Below are 24,634 nucleotides of genomic sequence, written 5' to 3' on the forward strand. Positions count from 1 at the left end.
GATGTGGATTGCGTTACATACAAAAATATGTCTTATAGCAGATATTGTATCTCCATCACAGAACAAAATAAATTGTTACTTTTTTTTTTAAATAAAATATAAATGATAATTTGTATTTATGTTGTACCCTAGGACACTGTTAACGTCCAAAATATAACATTATTTTAAATATTGAAAAAGTATTAGGCTTCTGATACTAGCATACTTCACACATTAGTTTGACAACAGTAATTATTGCCTGATATTGCTGAAAATTAGTGGGATCATGCAATAACCACCTCATGTCAACATGAAACATGTTGACAAATATTGTATACGGCACTACCTGCCTGAAGTTTGCATGTTCTCGCTGTGCCTGCGTGGGTTTCCTCCGGGTACTCCGGTTTCCTCCCACACGCTAAAGACATGCTGGCAGGTTAATTGGCTCCTGTCTAAATTGGCCCTAGTATGTTTATGTATGAATGTAAATTAGGGACCTTAGATTGTAAGCGCCGGTTCACACTGGCGCGACGCTACTTTCAGGGGCGACCTCCGAGATCGCGGTGCGAGCAGCGCGCCGCGACCTCGGAGCGACCGCCACAGACTTCATAACATTGAAGTCTATGGCGGTCGCCTCCTGGTCGCCCCAAAGAAGCTCCGGACCCTTTTTCTAGGTCGGAGCGACTTGTGTCGCTCCTATTAGAACGGGTCCGTAGCTTCCCTATGGGAGGTGACCTGCGGCGATCTGTGAGGCGACCAGGTCGCCTCACAGGTCGCCCTAGTGTGAACCGGGGCTTAGGGCAGGGAATGAGGTGAATGTACAATATATCTGTAAAGCGCTATGTAAATTGACAGCGCTATAATATTATCTATAATAAATAAATAAAATAAATAAATAGTGTACCCTTAGTAGTACACCTTCAGGAAAACAGAGAAACTGCAGTAAAATATTTCTCATTGACCACTGGCTAGCTGAAATGTATATACCAAAATGTATGGGTTAAAAAAAAAAAAAAGTGTGCCAAACTTTATTTTGACCGCAGTATCATATACAGTATGTAAGCATTTCAAAGCATGTAAAACACATGTGAATGCTTGTTGGTGTATATTTTTTTGTGTTGTCTATACTGAAGTGTCCTTGGAAATTACACATGCAAACAGTTGTCACCTGTCACAGATCTAGGAAATTCATCTTCTGCTGACAAAATGAAGAGGTTACCTTAAGGGCTCATGCATATTATGGGTGGTGATCTGCATTTTTCTGCAGGTCTTTGTAAAGACACACAGAAAACAACTGTTTTCTATGTGCCCTGGTAACATAACAATGGAGTGGCAAGGGCCAAAAAAGTTCAACATGTCTGCATATTTCTGCACCATAGCTCTCCCGAAGTCTCCATCTGTTTGTGTTGTGGTATATAGAGATGAATTAAATGTCACTTGGCATTTGAAAAAAGTTTTTAAACAAGGTTAACAGTGCCATGCATTGTAAAAATGCAAATCCCCGCCGCCACTGCCCAAAGCAAACAGATATCAGCCCACAAGGGATAACAGCTAGCTATTCTGTGCAGACTAATGTGAATGAGCCCTAAAGTGAAAACTGAAAATTAGAATAATTGAGAGATATAGGCAGCTAAGTTTAACCACTTGCCGATCAGCCGCTGTACTTATACGGCGGCAGGTCGACTCTGTCCCGCAAAACACCGTATCTGTACGTCATTTTGCAGTACAGCTAGTGGGTGCGCACGTGCCGATTGGCCACAGGGGAAGCCAATCAGTGGCTCTGGCGGCGCGATGTCCGCCGGGCACCCACGATCGCTCCCTGTGGAGACAGAACGGCAGTCTGCCAATGTAAACAAGGCAGACCGCTGTTCTGTCAGTAATGAACACAGGGATCCAGTGTTCCTCCAATTTCGGAACACAGATCTCTGTGTTCATCCAGCAAACCCATCCCCCACACAGTTAGAAAACACCCACAGGGACACATTTAACCCTTTGATCACCCCTGGTGTTAACCCCTTCCCTGCCAGTGTCATTAGTACAGTAACAGTGCATATTTTTAGCACTGATTACTGTAGTAATGTCACTGGTACCCCCAAAGTGTCAAAAATGTCAGTTAGGGGTCCGATCTGTCCGCCGCAATGTCGCAGTCCCACTAAAAATCGTTGATCGCCACCATTACTAGAAGAAAAAGAAAATAAAAATGACATAAATCTTTCCCCTAGTTTGTAGACACAATAACTTTTGCGCAAACCAATCAATATAAACTTATTGGGATTTTTTTTTAACCAAAAATATGTATCAGAATCCATATTGGCCTAAAATGATGAAAAAAATGGATTTTTACATTTTTTTTTATTGGGAATGTTTTATAGCAGAAAGTAAAAAAAATAGTTTTTTTTTCAGAATTGTTGCTCTTTTTTTGTCTCAATTTTTCCTTCAAAAGTTAGCCCCACCCCTTCCCACCTCCTGAGCCTCTCTTCTGGTCAAGAGGCCACCCATCTCATCAAAAGACCAATAGCAAGGCTTTAGAGCAGAGGAACCCTTGAAATAACTTTCCGGTATCAGGGAACCCCTGCTAGAAATGTTACATTAGTGTGATAGTCAGTGGGAAGAATGATCCTTACACTTTTGGTCATTGGGAAGAATTACCCCATTTCAGGTAAGATAAAAAGATCAATGGTGTCAGTGGGAACTTATCTGAGCTATTTGCTTAAGGAACCCCTAGCAACCTCTGGAGGAACCCTGGTTGAGAAACCCTGCTCTGCAGCACGGTTTCTCAACCTTTTCTCAGTCAAGGCATCCTTTAACATTTTGCACAATCTTGAGGCACCCCATTCTAAAATGTAAAAAAGCAAACTAATAGTCTTACTTATATAACACTGCAACATCCACATACGTAGGACACCCAATGTTAGAGGAGATTTATTCCTCCAAAGCAAACACACCTTTGCACACTGTTACTGACTAGTATTTCTCTTCTCCCTCATTCAGCTAATGTGACCCCAGTGCTGATGGAGAGGGGCAAGCAAAGATGCTATGCAGGCGCCCAATGCCCCCCTTATCAACCAAGTCATTGGTTGGTGGTATGCCAGCAGGTGAAAGGTTGTAATGGTGCACAATGAAAACCTGTGACTATTGTAACTAAAAGGCAGCCTTCATCTACCCCCTGGCTTGTATACATTTCTTGGGCAATTGTTTGGCACTTTGCCAAGGTACCCCTGAAGAAACCCGAGGAAAAGCCTGGGCCCCCTGGTTGAAAAAGGCTGATCTAGAGAATAGTGAGGGTGAGGTCTAGTCAGAGATGTATAGTAACTAAGTATAACTACTTCACTACTGTACTTAAGTACCGAAAGGCGGTATCTGTACTTTCCTAGAGTAGAATTTTTTTCTCCTACTTCCACTTTTACTTCACTACATTTTTTCAATGATTTCAATACTTCTACTCCGATATTTTTTTTTGTGCTGCATAGTTAATCGTTACAATTATAAAAATTACCACTGCCAGAACAGTAGATGGCAGGTTTCATGAAGCTCAAACCATGTGTATTATCAGCGCATATGAAAATAAATGCTACTGTATGTATAAATAAAAGCTGCATTTGAAATAATAAAAAATATGATGTTCAAACTTTTGACTTCCTTCTTTAATAACTACATAACACAGTACTTGTACTTTTACTTTCAGTACTTGAGTAGCAATTTTTTTTTCAAAACTACTGGTACTTTTACTTTCAGTACTTGAGTAGCAAAATTTTTAAAAAACTACTTGCAATACTTAACTACAAAAAATGTTGAGTCATTTAGTACTTCTACTCAAGTCACTTTTTGATGGAGCACTTCCACTTCCACTCAAGTCACTTTTTGATCGAGCACTTGTACTTTTACTCAAGTATGGGTTTCGAGTACTTTATACAACTCTGGGTCTAGTACATTTCTAAGCCCCTGGAAAGGTCCTGAAAAGAAACTATAAAAAATGGTGAAGCTTTTCTTGAAGCTATGTTGTTTTAGATTTTGATTGCAACAGAGTTCAACCTATTTGGTAGTATACATATGCCTTTTATAAAGCTAACAACCTAAACAAACACTGTACTACACCAGATTAAGATATACATAAAATGCACAAACTGTATAGAAAAAGAGGAATCTTTAAAATGCAAGTTTTGTAAATGGCAAGTTTTCAAACCTGACAGGTATTGATGAGTGAATGGTAAAAATGCCAACAATCAGGAAGAACAGTATAAATAAACACACAAGTGACACTTGGGTCATGTGCTAAGAATAGACTTGTCAGACAACAAGTTGCCTATGAATATATATGTTGCTAACAATGAAAACAAAGGAGTCCTTTATCATGCAACAAAGTATGTATTGAGAAGTTTCAGATAGCATGGGAGCGCTGAACACTGTGCAATAAATTTAATTTTTTTTTCACTGTTTTTTTAATTATGTAAACAAATACACACATAATGTTGTTTATCCATGTCATGTCACATGGATTTGCTGCTGTTTCCTATGAGATAGATTGACAGACCCTGAACCTTATCATCCTCTGGAGTATGATGTCTACCCCACACTTGTAAACTTTTAAACACAAATGTCAATTAAAGTGATTGCAAAGTCTCATGTTTTTTTTTTTTTTTTTTTTTTTTAATAACAAACATTTTATACTTACCTCCTCTGTGCAGTGTTTTTTCCCAGGGCAGCCCAGATCCCCCACTTCTCAGGTCCCTCTTCGGTTCTCCTGGCCCTCCTGTCCTGTTGAGTGCCCCCACAGCAAGCAGCTTGCTATGGGGGCACCTGAGCCAAGCTGCAGCTCTGCGAGTCCATTCAGACACGGAGCTGTCATTCAACCCTGCCCCCTCTCTCTCTCTCCTGATTGGCTAACTGACTTTGTTTGACAGCAGCGAGTGCCAATGGCTGCTGTGTCTCAGCCAATCAGGAGGGAAAGTCTAGGACAGCCAAGGGACATCACTGGATAGAGATGGTCTCAGGTAAATATTAGGGGGTGATTGGGTGGCTGCTACGCATAGAAGACTTTTTCTCTTAAAATAAATAAATGATAAAAAACCTTCTGCCTTTACAACTCCTTTAATATTGACCAAAAAAAAAGCATGTTCTCCCTTTAACCCCTTCCCGAATATGTGCAGCATGTGGGGGCATTAAAGTTCACCCTCCTTGCCGGTTCACATATGCATTAGGTGTTTGGCAAGAATTTTTTTTCTATGTTTACATATTTTCCAACTGTCTCTGATTTGGAACAAAGTACCTCTGTCCTTTTTTCCTCCTCATTTGTATCTCATTTTGGTTTGCTTTATATAATTGTAAATAAGATGCACTATTTATCTTTCAAAATGTGTTTTCCAGTGCTAAACCTTTCAACCAATTTATAAATTGCTGCATTTGTAAATTTCAAAATCAGTATACAGTAAAGGAAAAGTAGGTAAAAAAAAAGCACTTGTGGGTTTACCTAAATATTATTTTTTTAAATTCTCCTTTAACCTCCCTGGCGGTATGATTATGTCAAGAATTATGTACCAAAAGCGGTACAATTTTTTTCATGGAAATTTGGCGTTATGTATTATAGGCCTACAATTCTTAGTAATTACTGACTTAAACCTGACCAAACAAGACTCTAATAGACATCCCAGATGTGATAAATTTGAAACACAAACGCATGAATTATAATCTAATCAATAATATAATTTTATTACATAATATATAATATATAATATATATAATAAAATTATATTATTGATTAGATTATAATTCATGTGTTTTATATATATATATATATATATAAATATATATAAATATATATATATGTGTGTGTGTGTGTATATGTATATATATATATATATATATATATATATATATATATATATGTGTGTGTATATATATATATATATATATATACATATATACACATATATATATATATAATATAAATGTGTTATGTGTATGTGTTTGTGTTTGTGTTTGGTGCAACGTTTGAATTTCCCTCCCAGTTCTGCTCCCATGCAGCATTGCTGCAGCAGGGAACGGAACTAGGAAGTCATCACACCGACGGACGAGCAGCGGGGATCTCAGCTGGCGGTCACAGCAATGAGAGATCATCGCTGGATCACCAGGAGAAGGTAAGAGACACCGCTGCGTTCTCTGCACATCCACCCTGAGCTTGACTCGGGGATACCGATCCTAGCCTAAAAAATCCACCCCGAGTCACGCTCGGGGATACCGCCAGGGAGGTTAAGGGGGCGTGACGGGGGGTACCTATGCCTACATATTTTTGTTAATAGGTGTCCCTCGTTCCCATCTCAAAAAGTTGGGAGGTATGTGTTTACATTGTTGTAACCAAGTTAGAGATATAGGGGGAGATTTACTAAAACTGGAGCACTCAGAATCTGGTGCAGCTGTGCATGGTAGCCAATCGGCTTCTAACTTCAGCTTGTACAATTGAGCCTTGACAATAAAAACCTGGAAGATGATTGGTTCCTATGCAGATCTGCACCAGATTTTGCACCATGCATTAGTAAATAACCCCCAAGTTAATTTGACAGGACATTCCAAACCTCAACACATGTAAATGTAGGCCTCGTTCACACCATGTGCAGAGACATAGGGGGTGATTTACTGAAACTGCAGAGAGCAAAATCCGGTGCAGCTCTGCAAAGAAACCAATCAGCTTTCAGGTTTTATTGCCAAAGCTTAGTTGAACAAGTTGAAGCTAGAAGCTGATTGGCTACCATGCACAGCTGCACCAGATTCTGAATGCACCAGTTTTAGTAAATCTCCACCATAGTTTTCTGTACCGGTCTATGGAAGGACAAAAAAAAAAAAAACAATTGTTTTCTTTGTGCCCTGATCACACCACAACTCTGGTATCATGTGCTTATTTTTTCTGCGTAGATATATGCAACATGTATACAGTTTCCTGCAAAGAAAAAAAACGCACAGGACATCAACACTGTAATTTGAACAGGGCACATAGAAAACAATACTTTTCTTTGTGCCCTTGGAGAAAATTTATATTGCATATTCCTGAAAAAAAAAAAAAAACTCACATTACAGCAGAATTAAGATGTGAACAGGGCACATAGAAAACAGTTGTTTTCTTTGTAACCTTGCCGAGATCTATGTTTGAAAAATACACGTCTACGCTCAAGCCCAAAATATTTTATGCAAGTCAAATCTGCAAGTTTTTTCCATCAGTTTTTATGCACACATGGTACAAACGAGGCATTAGACAGAGGTGTTGGTGTTGGGTGTTAGCTTTTTTTGCATGATTTATTCAGGAGATATCAAGCAGGGTCTAATAAGGCCTTTAGGGGTTTATTTTCTTAGCTTAGTGAATGCGAAGAAAATTCACTGTTTCAAAAAATACCAAATTCAAGAAAAATAAACAGCATTAATTATTTCATCCATTGCTGATACATATTTATATTTATGTATTTTGATATTATCATCAGTTCTAATTGATTCAACAAAGGTGTTGAAAAACTGTAATTTGTCTAGATATCAGCTAGAAATGGTAACCATCCTCGGTTTGATGAACATAAACACTGGACATTTACTTACTAACTTAGTGTAAGAGAAGCAGGCCATAGATGGTTCGAATCTCGGCCAGTTCAGCAGGGACCAGCCGAGATTCGACCCATGTATGTGCAGGCTTAATGTACCCAAGTCGATCAATCATTTTGGGTAAAACCAGCTTGTCTGATTTTACATGTGATCATTGCAAGAGCCTAATATAGTCTTTACCAGAAATGACTGTGTTCTCCCAGCGGGGATCGCTTCCCACACCCCCCACCCCCACCAGGAGAACACATTGGCTCCAGGGAAGGAATTTCCCCATCAACACTAAGGCCAGCCATACACAGTTCAAATCTCAGCCAATTCCGCAGGAACCGGTCGAAATTCTAACTGTTAATGGACAGGCTGAATATACCAAGTTGATCGATCGATAGATCGATCAACTTGGGTACAAACAGTCTGCAGGATTCTCTTGCGATTATTGGTAGTGGCTCCTATAGCCACAAGTGATAATCACTATCTTTTCTTTTGTTTCTTTTATTTATTGTCTGCACCATCACTTTTATTTGTACATCTCCTTATGGCCTAGTTCAAACAGGCATACTACACTGTATACCCGTGTGAGGGCCCTGCTTGCCCACGAGGAGACAAAGCCGCTGCTCCAATGAGCAGGGCCCTGCTAACCCTCTTGTATTGAATTGTGTTGTAAGGCCCCTTTCACATGGACTTTCCGATCAGGTCCGCCTGTCAGTTTTTTAGGCGGCCTGGATCGGATGCTCTATGCACCTCTATGGAGCAGCGGATGTCAGCGGTGACATGTCTGCTGACACACACTGCTACCCGATCCCATCCTGGCCGTGAAATCCAGACGGATGGGAACCCTATTTTCCATCCATCTGGAGGATCGGATCGGATGAAAAAGGATAGGCTGTCCATGTTCATCTGATCTCCCATAGAGGAGAGCGGGGATCTGACAGTTCCGTCTCTGCAAAGTAAGCGGAGACGGAGCTGTCATCCGTCTGCTCAGTGGGGATTGGTGGATCAAAGCCCGCTGAGCAAAACAGAGTCCACCGGGCGGAAAGCATGTGTGAGAGGACCCTAAGTGTTCTTTCTCCCTTTATTTCGTAAACAGCTGTACTAACTGTTGGTGCTACATAAATCCTGTATTATAATAATAATAATACATTTTAAAGATAAAAAAAATAAAAACATTTAAAAAAAATAAATAAATAAAAACACATCCTTAATACATTAAAGGTACAAATAATATTACTGTAATGTTCTTGTTTAAATGCATGGTTTGGTGACAGGGTCTCTTAGAGCCGGTTCACACTGGGGCGACTTGTCGCCGCGGGTCGCCTGCCATAGATTAGCACAGGACCCGTTTTAATAGGAGTGACACAAGTCGCTCCGACTTAGAAAAATGGTCCTGAGCTTCTTTGGGGCAACCTGGAGCGACCTGCATTGACTTCAATGATATGAAGTCCGTGCATGCCGCTCCGAGGTCGCCCCGGCAAGTCGGGACGCGCCTATGTGAACCGGCTCTTAAAGAAATCACATGTAAAAATTGAAATAAGGGTTCTATTGTTATGAACACAGTTTCCTAGTGCCATTTACTACTGCTGTTTTCATCTCACTAAAAAATAAAACAGAAAATCCACCAAAGATTCCACTGAAATCATCAATACCCAGTGAAAGAGGAAGAAAGCTTAGGTAGCATAGTTCACAATTAAGGAAATGCAAACTACAGTATATACAACACTTAACATCTCAATTTCTTTATAAAAGAAGGGAATTTTCCATAGCTAAACATAAAATTACTTTGAAAATTCTCTCCCAAAAACAATGAGAGCATGCAGCTGTTCACCAGGTCAGGCGACATACAGTAGTATTAAAACAGAACTAAACCCATCAATTTAGCTGTGCACCAAAACATACATCCATTCAAAGTATGCTGTGAATTATAACTGTCACAGTTGCTTGTACTCTCAACCAAACTGTCAAGCCATCACATGGCTGGTGACATAACTGATAACATGTGCAGCACCATGGCAACTGCAGATCAAACAAAAGCTAAGATGACAGCTCCCTTGGCTGTAAAGGATAGAAAGGTTTAGTTCCACTTTAAGGTAGACGGGTGGTGACAGCGCTATAGCCGAATGATGGCTACAACGTGGCCAGCCAGTTCTGGAAGCGCGTCATATGACATCATATGACGTGATTACGCCCTCTGCGTGCTCATTCTGTGATCGCTGTGTCACTAGGACACAGATAATCACATATCATATATATGGTGAATAGTCAATCACAGCAACCTTTTACAATGTGATCAGCTGTGTCCATTAACAGGTTATCACGATGTAAACACAAGCCGGTTATCGACATTCCTTTCCTCAAGCTGGCAGCATGAGGGGAGGAGAGGAGAAATGATAACCAGCTTGTGCAAAAGGGACAACTACATAATTAATCAGGTCACTGATTATCAGTGTCTTGATTATAAGTGAAGTCCCACCAGTGCTGCAAATCAGTGCCCACAAGTGGTGCCAATCAGTGCCCATCAGTGTCTCCTTATCAGTGTCAACTATCAGTGCTGCCTATCAGTGCCCATCAGTGCTGCCTACCAGTGCCTATCAGTACCCATCAATGCCACTTATCAGTGTCCTTCAGTGCAGCCTATCAGGGCTCATCAGTGCCACCTATCAGTGAAGCCTCATTAGTGCAGCCTCATCAGCACACATCAGCGAAGGAGAAAAATTACCTTTATAACAAACTATGAATTTTTTTTTTCAAAATCAGATTTTTTGATAAAAATAAAAACCCAGTGCTGATTAAATACCACCAAAAGAAAGCTCTATTTGTGTGAAAAAAAATGATAAAAATGTCATTTGGGTACAGTGTAGCATGACTAAGCAATTGTCTTTCAAGTGTGACAGCGCTGAAAGGTGAAAATTGGCCTGGGCAGGAAAGGGGTAAAAGTGCTGAGTAGGCAAGTGGTTAAAGAAGACATATACAAAGAGATTCTGATCTCTCCTTCTGAAAATGTAGGTAACCTGGCTGTCATTCAATTTCAATGGCTTCATCAATTTCTGAGTCACTGATTTGGAACAAGTATGTAGGTCCGTTATAACTTCTCTCCGACCTTCTCATTTGCATGTGTGTACTAGGTCAGTGACTCAGATTGTATTTAGAGCCAAACTCTGTGCCCTACCCCCCCCCCCCCATCCCCATAAGATCCTATCTCCCACTCTGGGTTTCACCGGCAGTAGTCTATACTTTGTTTATAATAAATATATATATATATATATATATATATATATATATATATATACATATATATATATATATTTACCTGATGGCTGATGTCTTGAGGTTGAGGTGGGCAGAGATATAGAGATCAGCATGAATGTGATGGCATGTGCACAGTGCACTGCACCAACACCCTGTGAGTTCAGGATGCTGTTCTCATGATGCCTCACACTCACAGTCTTTCCTCAGTCTTCCAGGTTGAGTGACACAGGATGTTATTAAACCCGGGAAGGCTGAGGACATCTTGTGACAAATAAGAAGTACTGCATGAGGGCAGTTATAGATTACATAGTTAATCTGGTTGAAAAAAGACACCAGTCTATCCAGTTCAACCAACATAGAAAAATAAAAAACACACACACAAATAGAAAACCTCCATATATACAATCCTATACCTACAGTTGATCCAGAGGAAGGCAAAAAAAACCCCAATAATGCATGATCCAGTTTGCTCCAGAAGGGAAAAAATAATTTCCAGTTGTTAGTATTTTAGCTAAGGCTATGTGGACATTTAGGCTGGGTTTCCACTGTTGTGAATTGGATGTGGGTTTCCCCGCATCCAAATCGCATGACAGGAGATTGTGACCGGCTCTCAATGGCATCCGCGGTCCGCACTGGAAAAGGGTCTTTCTAGTCTGTTTCCGGTGTGAATTCAGGCAAAACTTTGGGTCAAATTCACATCTGAAATAGAGAACGGGGACACACTGCTTCGAGCCACGGCCGCAGCTAGTTTGAACCTAGCCTTCGGAAGAAAAAAGAGTTGGGTCTAAAGTCAGAAACACCAAAGCAACTAGTAATTCTCATAAGGAGGTCAGTAACAACTGCCACTACTTCATTTATTGGTAAATGTCCAAATGATTTACATGATGTAATTCTAAATTCAGAGTTTGCTGTTCTGTATAGTTATCTACGTTGTCCAGGCATTGAATATTGTCAGAAGCTCCAGACGCCACAACACCTCCTAGGCATTAAAGTCTATTTAAAGGGCCACCAGGAGGCAATGTTTAAGGGCTAATAAAAGCTAATGTTTACCAGATGTCCCCTTGTGTAAGTCCCTTAATCACAAGTGTTCCTTGACATTTGTTGCAAGTACCTGCTTATTCTTCATAAATGCTTTCCAAACAACCCCCAATGGTACTAAAGACCTAAAAACAATAGTCACAGTTTTTTTTTTTTTTGCGCTAGAACATAAAGTTGTCAGAAATATTTTTTTTAAAGGATGCAGATACCCAGAGAAAGACCAGAAGGATGCCCTAGGGCAGTGATTGTGAACCTTGGCACCCCAGATGTTTTGGAACTACATTTCCCATGATGCTCATGTACTCTGCAGTGTAGCTGAGCATCATGGGAAATGTAGTTCCAAAACATCTGGGGTGCCAAGGTTCGCCATTTCTGCCCTAGGGGGTATCACACCCACTGAGTGTGTTAATTCCAGAAAGCCAATCAGATATCAGGTTAGAAATTTAATTCAGATGGGACATTAAAGTATAACTAGAGGAAAAACTTTTTTTTTTTTTTTTTTAGTTTCTTGATAGAGTGGGCATAGATTAGACCACTTGTCAGTTTTTATTGCTGTCTGTGTTCCTTTTAAGGAGATTCACCCTCTCTATTTATCCTGTTTACCATTATCATTGAAAGTGAAAGTAAAAGAAAATTCAACATTTTGGGCTGCCCCAGAAAAGTAACAGAGGGGAAATCTTCCAATGTGGACATTAGTTCTGGTGACCTGGGGATCCCCAAGGAATTCCCCTAATTTGCAGGAATTTCCTCTCACTTCCTGTTTGGCTATGGGACAGGAAGTGAAGGGAAATTTCCACAATGGGACACAGATGGCGAACAAAACTCTGGCAGCAGTTATAACCCTCCCTTGCTCTATCCAAAATGGAAAAAAAATTGATTTGCCTATAGTTTTACTTTAAAATCGAATTTCTCATTGGTGGTTTAAACAAGCTGAATAAAAACTCTCCTTTCATCATAGTACTTATTAGGCTTATAATATTTTTAAAGATTTGGAGAAATACTGCATAATATTAGTACTTTATTGGGCAAAAAATATATATGACAAATTACTGATCCATGATCAAATATGATCAAATGACTGTTAATCAAAATGTATAACTATTTAATGGGAAACTAAAGTAAAAAAGTAAAAAATTGGGAGTAGGCAAGCACTTTATTGTAGAAGAAATATGTCTTGTCTCTTCTACAATAAAACAAATGTACCCACTTGTTTACAATCTTCTTTAGAATGTACACTGACCTGTGCAACTTGGGGGATGAAGTATCTCCAATGCACATGCTCAGATTTAAAGACTAAGGCTGGCCATACACTATACAATTTTCTTGTTCAACTTTCCTTTAGATTTACCAAAACTATGTAATATAGGGTCAAACCTAAACACTTTAAATTTGTATGCAGTCAGGCAGGCCCTTGCACTACATAGTTTAAGGTAAATCTAAAGGAAATTGAATAAGAAAATTGTATAGTGTATGGCCAGCCTTAGGAAACTTTCCCACTAGGTTTACTTATACTTTTGCACCTATATCCTTAAATAGGTCTAGGCCAACCTCTTCCCCAAATCACTAAACTTTGCTAGATCTCACTCCGATGCCCGCGACATTGTTTTCATCCCTCAATCTACTTTTTTTAACTGACATATGTGCCTGTGCATTTGAACCCCATAGGCTTTTATTGGGCTAGTAGACAGACAGGAGTTGATTTGCCTACCAGCCCTATAGAATTCTAAAAGTGCATAGGTGCGGATGTCAGATCAAGGCGGCGACGGACTGATGAAAAAATGCAATGGGCCTTGGAGCAAGATGTAGGTAAATATACTGATTTGGGATAATGAGAGTGGGCTAGACCTACAAAGGGAGGTGGGGGCAAAAGCCTAAGGAAACTTTGGAGGAAAGTTCCCTAACCCTTCAAGGACAACTTTAATTATAAAATGTAGCTATCCTTTGATGGTAATGTAAACAGGAATCTCATTTACCTAATGAAAAGCAGAACGAAGAAATATGCAAAATAATTGATGTTACATAAGGTAACATAATAATGAAAATAATAATAATAACAACAATAATAATAATAATAATAAGGCCTCTTGCACATGATACTACTGTTTGAGCATCTACTTTTCAGATGCTTTTTTTTTTATGTATTTACGCGTATTTTCGCACAAATGCGTTTGCGCATTTTCGCGTGCACCCGCACATTTTTGCGCAAAAACTTTTTCTCGTGGTCTTGTTCTGTACTATATGTAAATGGGCGTATATTACTGACCAAAAATGCAGATTTTTCTATTTTCTTTTTTTTTGAAGAATGCACGGCGCTCGTTTAGGCGCATAGGCACATTACAATAAGGCCTCTTACACACGATACTCTTGTTTGAGCATCTCCTTTTGGCCTCTTGCACACAATACTCCTGTTTGAGCATCTACTTTTTTCCAGACCTTTTTTCTTGTATGTATTTGCGAGTATTTGAGAGTATTCGCGTGTATTCGTGTGTATTCGCGTGTATTCGCGAGTATTGAGGCTTAAATTACTGACCAAAAATGCAGATTTTTCTATTTTGTTCTTACTGAAGAATACACAGCGCTTGTTTAAGCGCCTGTGTGCATAGGCACATTACAATTAATGGGCTGTATTTTAGCTCAAAAAGCTGTACTGAGCATTTTTAAGCCGCAAGATGCCCAAACAGGAGTATCGTGTGCAAGAGGCCTAACTGGGCTGTATTTTAGCTCAGTTAAAAAAAAAAAAAAGCTGTACTAAGCTTTTTCAAGCTGCAGTGTGCAAGAGGCTTAATAATGATAATAATAAAAATGTACATAATAAAAACATGCAAATTATTTCTTTTTAAATTTATAATAAATGAATAAAACACATATTATTCAATCCTTAACCTGTTGGCAGAGTTTTCATTGCTTGTCTGAGACCAATGATTACAGCAGCCCTTGTGTGATAATGTAAAGGCAGCAACATTACCATGTATAACAATTGGAAAATGATTTTCTGAAGAACGTACCTTCACATGTTCAACCGCTCCCAAAACATTCAACTCAGTGATGGAAAATGGGAGCTTGAAGTTTCTATAAATAAGTCCTTTTTTTGGTGTCCTTTTGCCTTCCTGATGATAAAATAGTCGAGATAGAATTATCAGCGGAGAAATCCAGAGGAACTGATAGAGGGAGTGGAAGGTCCACAGATGGGGGACTCCCAGCGCACCAAAACAATGAGAAGCTGAACTACACACGACGTAGAACAATACACAACGTGCTGTTACTATTTACGGAGTTCCAGGCGCAGAACAAATGTTTGTAGTGTTTTCCTGTTTGTAGCAGAGCTAAGCCTTTCATCTGTTTAGTTAGAAGCCGGATTAAAGCCTAATTAAGAGCCCATTTTTTCTGAATCAGAAAGAGACATCCCGATAGCTCCAGTCCCAGAAAGTGGAACAAAGGGATTCGATACAAAGTAAGCTGTATCCTAGCCTGCACTTGCTGAGTTGAGTTTTGGAGAAAACATTCAGCAATACCGTACAGACAGCACACAGAGAAAGAATGAACTCGCTATAGCAGGTTCTTTTTTTTTTTTTTTGCTTCAGGGGAGTTTACATGGAAAACATCCAGCACAAAAGTCATTTACAAAATTACTTCACTCCAAAGCAAACTAACCTATTTATTGTTCTAAATCTCCACCAATCCAAATGCCATGTGGGCTGAACCTGAAATGCATCATGATCACATGATTGTGTGTTCTAGCTGTGAGCTAATTACAACTCTCCGAAATAATACTTTGGATTTAAATATAGAATGGCATTTATGACAGATAGAACTAATCAATTAATATGTTACTTATTACATAATAAAATAACAGCTCGAGTGGTACCTAGTTATAAGCTACCTGTAGTAAAAGTTCCCTTTTACTTTTCTCAACCTTTTTACCTCGGAGGGAGGAACCTTTGAGAAAGGAATTCAGGTTTCAGAGAACACCTTAAAGTGGATCTTTACTGCATCCGAGCGCCACAAACCAAAAACACTATTTTATTCATTTTTAACCACTTTACCACCGGAGGATTTTCCTGCTTTACGTCCAGGCCACTTTTTGCAACTTGGCACTGCGTGACTTTAACTGACAATTGCACGGTCATGCAACGCCTTACCCAAACTAAATTTACGTCCTTTTTTTCCCACAGACAGAGCTTGCTTTTGGTTGTATTTGATCACCTCTGCGCTTTTCATTTTTTGCGATATTAACCTCCTCACATCCGCGCTACAGCCTATATACGGCTGCAGCGCGGACTCAAATTTTCGGGAGGCCGTTTTTAAACGGCCTCCAGTGACACGCCCCCCCGCGTGCTCCTGCGAGCGCGCAGCGGGGAGAATCTGTGTCGGCCGTGTCCAAGGGACACGGCCGATCACAGATCGTGGTGAATGGCCAATCACAGCGGCCATTCACCACGTGATCAAGCCGTCCAATGAGAGATGATCTCATATGTAAACATATGAGATCATCTCTCATCACCGGCGCTCCTTCCTCACACGGAGCCTGCAGTGTGAGGAAGGAGGGGGAGCCGACAGCCGCTGGGGACACAGAGACATGTAATCAGGGCACTGATCACCAGTGCCCTGATTACTGAAGGTAAAAAAAACACACACATTGCCCCCCCATCAGTGCCCACAGTGCCCGCCATCAGTGCCCCATCAATGCCCACAATCAGTGCCCATAGTGCTGCCAGTCAGTGCCCATCAGTGCCTGCTCATCTAGGCACTGATGAGCACTGACTGGCAGCACTATGGGCACTGAGTGTGGGCACTGATGGTGCTGCCCATCAGTGCTCATCAGTGCCACCCGTCAGTGTCCATCAGTGCCGCCTATCAGTGCCCATCAGTGCCACCCGTCAGTGCCACCTCTCAGTGCCCAGCAGTGCCACCTCTCAGTACCCAGCAGTGCCACCTCTCAGTGCCTATCAGTGCCGCCTATCAGTGCCGCCTATCAGTGCCACCTATCAGTGCTCATCAGTGCGGCATATTAGTACCTCCTCATCAGTGCCCATAAGTGCCACCTCATCAGTGCCCATAAGTGCAGCCTATCAGTGCCCATAAGTGCAGCCTATCAGTGCCCATAAGTGCAGCCTATCAGTGCCCATCAGTGCCGCCTCATCAGCGCACATCAGTGAGGGAGAAAAATTTATTTTCAAAATTTACTCGCAGAAAATAAGAAAAACTTTTTTTTTTTTTTCAAAATTTTCTGTCTTTTTTCTTTTTTTTTGCAAAAAATAAAAAACCCAGAGATGATTAAATACCACCAAAAGAAAGCTCTATTTGTGTGAAAAAAATGATAAAAATTTCATATGGGTACAGTGTAGCATGACCGCGCAATTGTCATTCAAAGTGTGAGAGCGCTGAAAGCTGAAAATTGGCCTGGATGGGAAGGGTGTTTAAGTGCACAGAAGGCAAGTGGTTAATAAAAAAAGAGCGAAAATTTTGCGAAAAAATGTACATTTTCTACTTTTACAGTTAAAAAATATCCAATATATTCAATGTTTGTCATATATTTAGGCCAAATCGTATTTAGCTACATGTCTTTGACAAAAAAAATCCTCAATGAGCGTATTTTTAACAGCTTTAAGACCGGAAGATTTTACCCCATTCCTGACCAGGCTATATTTTGCGATTCGGCACTGCGTTACTTTAACGGACAATTGCGCGGTCGTGCGACGCTGTACCCAAATTAAATTTATGTCCTTTTTTAAACCAGTGACATTACTACAGTAATCAGTGCCATAAATATACACTGTTACTGTAATAATGACACTGGCAGAGAAGGGGTTAACTTTATTGGTGATCAAGGGGTTAAATGTATGCCTCATGCTTACTGACGTGTGTGGGGGGAGGGGATTGTGTGACACAGACACAGATTGCAGGTTCAGCTATGCTGGAAACGTGCCATACAGTAGAACCCTTGGGTATCTTGTGCTAAACTCTAGGGTTCCATGGAATTCCGATTGAGAAACCCTGTTTTAGCAGTATTTAAATATATTGTATAGTAATCACCAGCTGAATGTCAGTAAGCTGGATTTACCATTAGGAGACACAAAGGTGGCTCTCCCCTAAACAGTTATGGATCATACATTTTTTTTTCTTCTATCACCACTAAAAAAAAAAAGCAACATTATATTAATTTGCCCAATTTCATAATATTGAAAACTGGGTAAAGTCCAGTTATGACAAAAGAAATGTTTTATGAAAAAAGTAATCCTAGCAAAAGGTTGTTAAGCCTAATACACACTACAATTTTCTTTTTTTTTTCGTTCAACCCAGCTGGCTTATAGGAGGAGCCACTGTGCTAACAAAACTTATGTTAGTGCAGCAATCTCCCCCGCTGAGCTATTGTGATCTTACAGGGGAATGGCCCCCCACACCAGAACACAACAGGTCACCGCTCTCAGCCAATGGCTGATTGAAAGCTGGTCGGCAGACCTTTTTGGGTCATGCCCCTTTGACAGAAGCCAGGCGTTCGGCCAGCTTCTGTCAGACTGGCTGCCATACCACGAGCCGAATGTCACCCAATATTTGGCCCCTGTTAATGGCCATTTACTTTGGTCATGAAAAGCTGTGTACCAACAGGCTCCTGTAATGGATATCCAGCCATGTATATTCTTTGCAGTGGAAGGTAAGTATGTTTGTGATTACTGTAATATCCCCACATTCATTCAGCGGAAGTACATTGAGAGTGTCTAAGCCAGCTGTGACTGTCATGAAGCTGTGTCGGTGCTGACCAATCAAAATCGCGCTGGTCAGTCCTGGAGATGCTGCACAGAGAAGTGGGAGAAAAGTGGGGATTTCAAACTTCTGGACAGCTTGACCGGCTGCGTGACGTGAGCACTGAAAATTTAGCACACCCAGAGGTAAGTACAGCGTCTAATGGAGAGGGGAGGGGTCGGGTGCTAGGTGTTGTGTATGGTGTTAGTTTACCTCTTCATTTTTTCTGAAAAGATGAACTGGCTAACACTTCAAGAATACATACTTAATAAGTATTTTATAAAACCAGAGTTTAGTGTTATTTTACCCTGCAAAACCTCAGGTACTAGCTCTCTGCAGCTCTCTCAGCACTCCTTCCCTGAATTTCTGGTTAGGGTACACACACAGTTAACAAGGGACAACTTAGGCTACTCAGATCCTGAATATTTTATTAATCCTGAAGGGAAATTAACTGCAGCTGTCAGTCAGGTGGTTCAAGGAGGCGGGAGCATTTGAATGGCTTCGTGTCCTAAGCTGGGTGTTTATGATGATGCACACAGCGTAGCACAATTTGTTCTAGTTTGGGCCGAGAGCATGAATGTAAGGGTGGCTCCGTAGGACCCCGCATGGCAAAGTAGCCACCTTGAAATTGAAAAAACAGTGCTGGAACTGCTGGGACTAGCTGAAGCAGGAGTAAAAAGGACTTTTATTACTCAAGGAGCAGCATGTAGTACAAGGCTTCACTTTAGCAATGAAACTGATAAAAAAGTAAAACTTTAATAACAATGTAAAGTTTCCTGCTTTCCTGCACAGCCATTCAGCAACTTCTAAAACCATCCTGTCAAGACTGAGTCCTGGCTGCTATGACAAGTAAAGCCCCAACACGTCCAGGTGGCACTAGAGCTTGCCGCTAAACCTTACCTTCACAAACGCCCAATGGCCCATGACTATGATGGGCTTACTCGCTGGAAAATAAGATGCTCTGCCTGTCAGAAAGGGTCCAGGATTCCCTCATGACAGCAGGATGCTGCAGAGGTTGTCTTTGTTTTTATGAGTCTCTTTAAGCTCCGTTCACATTAGGTCGCTCCAACTTAGGGGGCGACCTGTGAAGTCGCTTGCAGCGCGACTTTGGCGTGACTTGCACGGACTTCACATATGGAAGTCAATGCAAGTCGCCTCCAGGTCGCCCGAAGTAGTACAAGACCCTTTTTCTAAGCCCGCCGTCTCTATCCTAAGAACTCAGTGATCAAATACCGAAGATCGCTCAGTTCTCCCCCGTTTTCTCTGAGCAGAGAGCGGTGACTGTCAGTCACCAGCCCTCTGCATTACCCCTCCAGTGCTCACTGGAGTCCTGTGCTGTGGAGGGGGCAGAAGGGGCTGGCTCAGGCTCTCAGGGGATCGCAGAGAGGCTGAGCCAGCTGCTGGTACAGGAATCTGTGTGAATCCCAACTGTAAAGCCAAGATCTTTCCCGAGCCAGGACTGGCTGAGTGACGTCAGCCAACAACGGGCTTTAGCCCGCTGTCAGCTGTAAACAGGGTCAAAGGAGTGCAGAATGAACTGCACTTATACTTCTCCTTCAAGTATAGTATGACTTCTGCATTTTATTTTTATTATTTACACCATAACAAAAAGGACCACACTGACTATATTGTTCTATTAAGGTTACACTTACTTTTTTTGGATGTTCATAAAGACATGTGATTACAGTATACACTGCTACATGGTTTTCATTAAAATAAGATCAAAAAGCTTAGAGAAATGACACTAAACAATGACGGTCCTGTTAACTAAATTTTTAGTAAATATAACACTAACAGTTTAAGTATCAGTTTGTTGTGAAATATGTATTTGATTGCTTAGCTGCTGTAGCCAGCCCTAAAATATAATTTTATTATCAAATATTTTTAGCTCATAGGTCATCCAATCTGAAGTTCACTGAGACAGATCAGCAATCTGGAAAAATAGAGCAAGCTGATTGTTTAGTAGACAAGGTGCTTACAGAAATGTAGCCTGCCCTCAATCCCCCTGTGTATGGACAGAAAACGTTTCATGCCTGATGAAGGGGCCCTGCAAGGCTCTGAAGCGTTGTTATTTGCTGTAACAATGTGATCGCTGAATAAAGCTTTGGACCCACTCTGGAGATCTATGGTGTGCCAGTGACATTTTCTCGCTCTGCCTCCAAAAACAGTACAAATACATACAGTATTTAAAGCTGGACTCCAGGTATAGATTTTATTGCATACTTACATGGGTGCAGCTTGGACCAATGTAAGTACATACTGTACATGCCAAACCCATAGAAGCACTATGGAAGCAGAGAATCATTGTAGTAATCAGCACTGCTGTAGTGATCACTGCTCTCTTCCAGGTCCTGTGCCGAGCAGGCTGCCTTGCAATGTAGTGAATATAGGAGGTCGCTTGCTTGACATGGGCACCATTCACACAGGGTCCTGCATTTTTCCCAATGACAGGGTGTGACATCATGATGTCCATCTCGTCCAAGCTCGTTTGACTGTACTTCTTCTGTGGATCACAGGAGTGCAGTTCGTTCTGCACTCCTGTGACTCGTTTTCAGCAGGCAGTGGGCTGAAACCCGCTGTCGTTGATGTCACGGTGCCGGTCCAGACTCAGGCAAGATTGCAACAATGAAATGGGGATCCACCCACATGCCTGGACCGGCCCCCTTGTCAGCCTTTCTGTGAGCCGCTGGGAGCCTGAGCCAGCTGCTCCTGCCCCCTTCACAGCCCAGCAATCCAGTGAGTGAGGAAGGGGGGGGGGGGGGGGGCAGAGCAGAAAGCTCTGAGAACCGAGCGATGTGCGGTGTTAGATCACTCAGTTCTCAGTGTTAGAGCTGATGGGGGACAGATGCAGACCAATGCTGCATCCACCTAGGTAAGTAAGAATCTGGAAAAAAAAAAACATACTTCTCTTTTAAACGCAAAATAATTCAGTTCATCAACATCTGCTAGAAATTCCGAAGGGACTTTCAGCAAACTTTCCACTACATTGACACATCACTGGTGAGGATCAGGCATGAGCAGTTACAGAAAGTGGGGAAACGTTAGGGATAGATGCAGCTGGTAAGACAAACCTGCCAGGCCCGATTTTTGAAAAGGCCACAGCATGCAAAGGAGGGCCAGACATGTATACATTTGTGCTCAATCTAAGTACAAGCAATTGCAAGCAAGCGATTCATCATTAATTAAAATATTAAACGATGCAACACATACGGTAAAGAAAATTATCATTTAATCAATCTGTATAAAGATTGGTTGTCTGACACACATGCAGATATTTGTTTAAACAACAGAAATGATCAATAAAAATTCTGCAATAGCTGATCGACTCACCACTGTTAAAATGAATCAAAAGCTTTCTATCAAATTGAGGGTCTGTGATTTACAATTCTTAGGCTCCATTCACACCTGGGCATATCAATTTACTGGCTTTTTTCAGGCTTTTTAGTTTTAAGCTTTTTTGTAGCTTTTCACAAGCTTTTTTAAAGCATTTTAGAAATGTATTACAAGTGCAGCACCCACCTAGGTAGGTGCTAGAGAGAGAGAGAGTATAGTTTTGTATCCTTTCTGCTTACCAGAAGGATTGCCAGGTAAATCTATATTGTTCTTTGCCTACCAAAGAGCAGGATCTGCTAGCGAGGCCTGCTCATTCTGCTCAGGTGCAGTTCAGTTTGTCTAAAGTGTTTCACACTGGTCCAATAGGGAGGCATATTGGACAGTGGGAGGAAACCTGACAAATGAGTGCACAGGCATTTAGTACAGCCCTGGTGATTGGCAGAGGAAAGTGCCTCTGTGCATGCTGGGATACTGTATAAATGCCAAGGGCACATGTGCTTGGGGGCTTTCAGTTGGAGAGTGGAGTTCCGGAGGGAGGGGGCGGCTGCCTCCTCTTCTGTAGATGTGTCATGCGGCCTCAGGTGGTCGACCTGAGGGCCTAAAGAGAGGAACTGATCCCAGAGGTCCTGTAAAGCTGACTGGAAGGGAGACGCTAGAAGGATCTGATTCTGCATACAGTGAGTACAGATCTGTGTCAAGGGGCCTGACCTGAGGGGGGGAATCCCTACATCCCTGGGGACGATGTATACACCATGTGAAAACAATTACAATGAAAATGTGAACAACCTAAACATGTGCACAAAATACTTCATAAAATAAAGTTATAAAGTGACAAAAACATGCACTAATGTGAAAATGACAATAGTAAAAAAGAAAGCGAAAAAGCTTTCACAAAAAAAAGTCCCATAAACATGAATACAAAATGGTGATGTTCAAACAGTCTCTTGAATGAATGAAAGCTGAGAAAATATGCCAGAGGTAACTCTTCCAAGTGCTGCATGCAACCCCAACGTGCTCAATCAAAAATAGGTGGCTGCTTACCAGAGGCACACAGTCTCAGCAAAAGCTCATAGGATGTCGCTCGTCCCAGCAGACAGGGAGTCCCTATAGATCTGGCAAAATGCTCGACAACGGGGGCTGAAACGACCTTTCTTGCGCCCCAACACTTTAAAGATCTCAGAAGATAGAAGTGAAAAACAGGCATATGAATGAATTCATGGACGTTATGGACTTCTGCTTCTGTGTCCTGTGAGGAGAGGGACAAAGACCAGAGCCCCTTCAGATGGCAGGGCGCTGGATCGAAATAGGACTCAGGTAACTATAAGGGAGGTGAGGGGGCAATACTAGCAATGGGACGTTTTTTTACTTTAATGCAGGGAATGCATTAAGGTAAAAAAAATGTCTGCTTTTACAATCATTTAAGCGTCCCCACTTACTATGAGGTCATATGTTTATATAGGTATTCAGGAGAAAATAAAAGAAAATTAATTACACACAGGAATTACTTTAATGTCTATTATTAATATTAGTATAGAACTATGCAGTTACAAAGACCTCTGGGACACAAACCTGAAATCCAACCCCTAAACAAAAGGCTTGTTAAGACTTTAGACTTGCAGCTCAACCACCTGTCTTTAATGCCCCCCAACTGCCCCCATAAGCTGCAAAGACTGCCAGATGGGGGTGTATACATGTTGCAGCAAAAATGGCCAAATGCGAACCATTCACCTGCTAAATGGACCAATTCAGGTAAATAGGGTTGCCCTTCTACTGTGTGCGTGGGTTGTGCCATTTATAAGGTTAAAACAGGTGGTGAGGAAATTACATAACAAAGTAGATTGCTTTTTGGAGGGGTCGCAGGCACTGCCACATGTGTAAGCCTAGCCTTAGTCACATGTTTAGTATGCTGGACAAGTAAATCACATTGTCCCGAAGTGTGAGCTTATAACTGCAAATACCTATTATTAAGCCCTAGATTCTTTAAAGCATGTTCATTAATGTGATACAAAGATAGAGAAACTAATAGACAAGACCGTCTTACCAACTTAGAAAAATGCAGGTAAAAGCTCCTTGGCCCATTCCTTCACCTGCCTACATAACTTCTTATGTAGCTGATGATGAAAGTGAGAAGGCGTATATATTACACACTATACCGTATATACTCGAGTATAAGCCGACCCGAGTATAAACCGAGGCCCCTACTTTTACCACAAAAAGATGGGAAAAATGATTGACTCGAGTATAAGCCTAGGGTGAGAATGCAGGGTGGCGGGCATGGTACAGGAGAATGCAGGGTGGCAGGCATGGTACAGGAGAATGCAGGGTGGCTGGCATGGTACAGGAGAATGCAGTGTGGCTGGCATGGTACAGGAGAATTCAGGGTGGCAAGCATGGTACAGGAGAATGCAGTGTGGCTGGCATGTACAGGAGAATTCAGGGTGGCAAGCATGGTACAAGAGGACGCGGGGTTGCGGGCATACTAGTGCGGCTGTGTTTCACTTACCTGTTCCAGAGGCGCCTTCATTTTAAAAATGGCACCGCCTGGCGCCGACGCGTCATTGCGCACGCGCCGCCGCCGCTCAGGAAAGCTGGTATACGTTCAGCTATTCCCGGCCTGTCCCGAGCAGTGGCGGCGCATGCGCGGTGACATGTATACGCCCGGCAGCGCCATTTTTAAATCTTAAACACGTCGGAGCAGCCGGGAACTTTTTTTTTTTGTTGACTC

The 24,634-nt window shown here is 41.5% G+C and overlaps 1 protein-coding gene across 3 annotated transcripts in view; it reads right to left on the reverse strand.

The window, feature by feature from the left end:
• The window catches only part of ARHGAP28 (Rho GTPase activating protein 28), a 204,531-nt gene that overhangs the window by 72,736 nt on the left and 107,161 nt on the right, over nucleotides 1–24,634 (reverse strand). Inside the window, exon 1 of one of the 3 annotated variants that reach the window (XM_082259735.1) lies at nucleotides 14,841–15,434. The exons of the other annotated variants lie outside the window; for them this stretch is intronic. The gene's annotated coding sequence lies outside the window, so the exon portion shown is untranslated. Of the gene's footprint in view, nucleotides 1–14,840; nucleotides 15,435–24,634 lie in introns of those variants that run through there. 3 annotated transcript variants of the gene reach the window in all.

The sequence above is a fragment of the Pelophylax lessonae genome, assembly GCF_965119305.1.
Source record: "Pelophylax lessonae genome assembly, chromosome: 5".
NCBI classification, from domain to species: Eukaryota; Metazoa; Chordata; class Amphibia; order Anura; family Ranidae; genus Pelophylax; species Pelophylax lessonae.